Source organism: Hevea brasiliensis, chromosome 9, assembly GCF_030052815.1.
Source record: "Hevea brasiliensis isolate MT/VB/25A 57/8 chromosome 9, ASM3005281v1, whole genome shotgun sequence".
Classification (NCBI taxonomy): Eukaryota; Viridiplantae; Streptophyta; class Magnoliopsida; order Malpighiales; family Euphorbiaceae; genus Hevea; species Hevea brasiliensis.
Genome location: NC_079501.1, coordinates 83,714,471 through 83,719,822, shown reverse-complemented (window position 1 = coordinate 83,719,822; position 5,352 = coordinate 83,714,471). Strand labels below are relative to the sequence as shown.

Below are 5,352 nucleotides of genomic sequence, written 5' to 3'. Positions count from 1 at the left end.
CCATTGTGTCGATCTGCAGTTATTACTGATTTTAGCTATAGTTGGATAATAGATTGATTTCTTGAAGTTCTCCTGTAAATATAATGCAGACTTGATCGGTAATCTGCAGCTTCCTAGATCATTTGAGATGCCAGACCACTATTTTAATGCTTTGCTGTTTGCTAAAATTTGAGAAAACCAGCATGATAAATAAAATAAGGAAGCCAACCATTCCACTTTCTCAGAAAATCTATTGATAAGAGGGCAATTTCTATATCGCAAGACATGTCCATGACGAAAAGCAACTCAAACAAGCAAGACACGTCTCAGAAAATACATTAGACGATGATCATAATCATTCACGAGCAACAACCACTAATTGTTTTCCAACATTTCGGTCGGTGAATAGTCCGACTAGAGATGTTGGACCATTCTCGAGTCCTTCAGCTACATCTTCTACATATTCAATCTTACCTTGTTTGATGTATGGGATTACCATTTCCAGAAATTTTGGATAAAGGTGATAGAAGTCACCGGCAAGGAATCCTTCCATGCGAACTCATTTCCCAATAATAGATGTTAAGTTGTGTACGCCTTCAGGCTTGTCAAGATTGTACTGAGAAATCATTCCACACACAGCAATGCGGCCACGGATCCTCATGTTGAGCACTGCATCAAGCACCCCCATCATTTTCAAAGTAAATATCTATGCCTTAAGGAAAATACCTGCCACAGAAATAAACCACAAACAGCATTTGTCACTGCATTTAAACATTGGAATGTCAGATCTATGTTTATGCGGCTAAGGATGAGCAATTGGTCAGTTGGGTTTTGAATCGAGCTGAACTGGAAAAATCAAATGATTGAATTACGCTTTTAAAGAACTGATTTGTTGAAGCGACCTGAATTGAATTGAACCGAAATAAATGTTTGTGGCTGCAAAAATACTATCAACTAGGGGTACATTGTTCTCTAAGAACAAGAAATGATTTGGTTTTGCAGTGTATTGCTAGAAATTTCTAATGTAAACTTTATAATGATCTGTCAGAAAATATTATATCAAAGCTTGACGATGATATTTAAAAATTAGTACTCCTCACCTTTTTAAGAGCTGCATCTAAATCTGGCTCTTCCTTGTAGTTGAAAGCCTCATCAAACCCGAACTTGTTCTTAAGCAGATCAACCTTGTGTTGTAGAAATGATTAGGAAGAAGAAAATAAAACAATTAACAAGATGATATATAAATATATATTAAAAAAAAAGGAAGAAGAAAATCTACTTCATGAATCAAGCAATGACTCTTGACTAAAATTTAGCTGGAGAATAAGACTACCAAACTGCTGATTCTGTGTCTTTCTATGCTTGGTTGCATACTTTCAGCGTAGCAAAAGGCATACATAATGCTTAATGCTTTCAAAATGTATGGTTCTGTGAGCAGTTCATTAGCACAAACACTTTCATTTAAGATCAAGTAAGTTAAACAAACCAAAAGAATGGATTTCGCATATTTTTCTTAAATGGGAATGCTGAGGGAATCCACTGCAATCGAGCTTGAATAGCCAGCAAATTTACACATTGGATGATGCCATGCTTCTAATAGTTGCCTCACCTTATCTTTTGATCCAGCACTTCCAACAACATAGCAACCCAATAATTTTGCCAATTGCCCAACAATCTGACCAACTGCACCAGATGCTGCTGATACACAGACATACTCTCCTTTCTTAGGAGAGCAAACCTCACAAAACCCAGCATAGGCTGTCATACCCGGCATACCTAAGCACAAAATAACAAAAGCAGTACCCAGTTTTAAATACATCACTTCAAATCATACTTCCATGTGTTAAAACCTCCAGCTTTCCTGAGCAGGAGCAGTAAAACTGACCTAGAATTCCAGTGTAGTAGGAAAGGGGCAGATCAGTTTTTTCAATTTTAAGCAAAAGCTGTGGTGATACCATGAGAGTATACTCTTCCCATCCAATAAAACCCCAAGCCAAGTCTCCTTTCTTGTATTTTGGATGTGTAAAATTTTGACCACTCCAAATCCATTAAGAGGCTGCATATTTCCAAATATGAGGTCACTGAAAACCTTATCTGAAATTGAAAACCAACAAAAGCAGATAATTGAAGATTTTCTATAAATTAAAATAGAAGTCGTTTCCTCAGTTTTCTATGAACCTTGATTTTGTTACCCAGCAAGGAATTAGAATACTGGATTTGAATTCTCAATGGATTTTAGCTGGTTGGTCCAAAGGGTCAAATGGGTACTAGCAATTACATTAAGAAATCTCAAAACCTCCAGAAAACAAAAAGATGAATACGAAAAGAAGTCTGCTCAACTGGGTATTATATTTTATATGATTCAGGAAGAAACAGAGGAACGAATATCATGCTTGGTCATGCGACCACGCATACAAGGATCACAAGACATGTAAAGATTCTTGAACAAAACTGCATCTTGAGTGCCTTCAGGGATCTTAAGCTTCATAGAAGAAGCGATAATTTCCATATCAGACTCTTTTGGATACCCAGTTACATAATTCTTCAATAACACCTGCTTGTTGCTTACTTCTTCAGCCATTGTTCTTTGTTCTGTACCTGTGATCCTCTCCAGAGGCAAATCAGAGTTCTTTGCCTTTTATAGCATCATTAGTTATGTGGCAAAGGAAGAACGAAGGAGCATGGGTGTTTTACCGTTGTGGAGATTGACTATAATATTGTTAATTTAAAATATATTATTTAAACGTATTCTGCGGTAATTATAAGTATAATTTAGGGAAATTTTTGTAGCTCATTAATCTGCCCGAAAAGTGCTAAAACTGCAAGTATATCGTAAAATATTGGCATGTGATGCATACGTAACGTTATGAATAAAAATAAAGTAGTCGGTGTTATCCATTGGATGACGCAGTCCGTGCTAAGAGAAAGTATAAGATGATGTATTTGATGACTTAATCTTGTAAAATGATTTAATTTAGACGTATGGTTAGTAAATTAAATTAATTTAGTTTTTTATTTTTCAAAAATTATTATATTGAATTTGATTTTTGAAAAAAGTAGAATCAAATCAAATTAATTTTTTAATTAATAGTTTTATTAGAGTTTTTAAATAGAGACAATATAAATAAATTTAAGGTATAAAATTTCATATGATTATAATTTTATATATAAAAAAATTTCAGATAAATTATTTATATAAAATATAGTTATAATTATCTTAATTTAAAAAATTTGATCTTATTAATAAAGAATTTGATTTTGTCATTTGGCAGAAAACACATTTTACTTAGTGTTAATAAATCCTCCCAAAAGAGGAGACAAAACTCAAATTTATTAATAAAAATGCGCTGAGAATAAATACATATATATTCTAAAATAATCTAAATCTGAAGATTATTAGGGGAAAAAAAAAAAGATAACTATGGGTGAAACACTTATCAAAGACTATCCCAAAAATCTTAAAGAAGTTTAAAATTAAGATGTGTTTGGTCGAAGATTAAAAAATCAATCGTTAAATGCTATTTTTATAAGTTTTAATTTTCAAGAAGGTTAATTATTAATCTAGGCCTTCCTAAGGTTAACATTTAACTACTTAAAAAGATAAAAATATTAATGAGGTAAAAAGTTAACTTAGTCTCCTTAAGTATCCAAATGTCACAACCCGATTTCTGAGCCGAACCGACACTAGGATTTGGATCAATATTAAACTCTCAAAGCCTGTACTAAGCGTAATTATCTCTAACTCGACCATAAAGCCCAATTAGTTAGCCTAATTTCAAGAAAAATAAACGAATAAAGTTTGGTTATAAATTAAACTATTCAGCGAGGAGCATTAACTCACCCGACCTGTAAACAAATAAAATCAATAATATGAGGGCTTAAATCACCCTCACAATTCTCAAACCACAAATATCAACATTTGGGAGCTCAGCTATTTCCATCATCAATTATAAATATTTCATACATCTATACAATCTCACATAACTAATATTACAACTCTAAAACTAAGTTATTACAACCCAAATAAATAAAAATATAACTATCAGTCCATGCAGAGTTCTAAATTTAAATAAAAGACAATAAAAGTCAATCAAAATATTTTCTGCTTAAACCTACGGGAAAATAAAGCAGGTTAATCTCAAATACAGCCACCTGTTACTTGAGGAAAAATAGTTGAACATGAGTGAGTATTCGACTCAGAGAGTAAAATATTAATTTTAAATATAATTTATATAATTAACTAAGTCTAATGCATTCCTATGTATGAAATATAAAACATTCATATAATTCAAACAATTCAATTAATATTCACACAAAAGATAATTTAGAGTACACACACACCTATGTATCACATCAGTACATATATGGGAGCTGATCTCCCATACAGCTCTCTTAATCCAATACCTGCTAGTGAGGTCAACTCAAGTTGAACTTTCGCTTAATAATCCATATGCGGGGGCCAACGAGATCAACTCAAAGCCGTGCTCACCCCGACTTATCCATATATAAGAATTGGATCTCAGCGAGTCAAACTTCAACCGCGACTACCCGTCCTAGCTCTATCCACACCATGCTCATGCTAACATACACACACAGCTTCAAGTTATCCTAAGGCTACATCCACAAAAAAATTCAATAACATATGCAGCAAAGAAGCCTGCCTAGCATTTAATTAATTATATACATATATATAAATGAATGCATGAGTATACATTGAATATAAATTAATAATATTAAAATTACAATAAAATCAATATTAACTTACAGTGCAACCCAATGCTTATTGGTTTTGCTGAGAAGAAAATTGTTGATTTTGATCACCTAAGCAAACATATCAAATAACTATCAATAATAGACCAATAATAATTAATTAAAGAAATAAAGGACTTCCTAGGTTTGTATTAAAAATTTGGCAGAGTTTTTCCTGTACCTCGGACCTAACCTCCCAATAAGAAAAATCTCATTTTATATCTCAAAAAATCAAAGGCCTCAGGCCCACAATAGAACACAACACAACACAACACAATGCCCATTTGAGGCCTATAAGAATCCTAAGTTACGTCTAAAACTCTAATCTCTAGCTCAATTCTTGAACTCCTCTACAGTCCAATTAAAACAACAATCTTAAAAGCTCTTACTAAAATGTCATGATATAATTATAATCAAGTTAATCAATAAACTTCAATTCCATATTAAATTTCTAATGAATATTCGACAGTATTCCCTCTTAAAATTGGACTAAATTCCTTGTCACAAAACTCAAATCCATCATTGAATAATTATATCAACTTGCACAAATTTTCAACTTATATCTTCAAACAATTATTAATTCCAACACTTCATACTCAAATCTAAATTAGAATATTCCACAAT

General features: G+C 32.5%; 1 pseudogene; it reads right to left on the bottom strand.

Moving 5' to 3' along the window:
• Positions 1 to 75: 75 nt before the first annotated feature.
• Positions 76 to 2,686, bottom strand: LOC110649547 (2-alkenal reductase (NADP(+)-dependent)-like; annotated as a pseudogene).
• Positions 2,687 to 5,352: the final 2,666 nt, after the last annotated feature.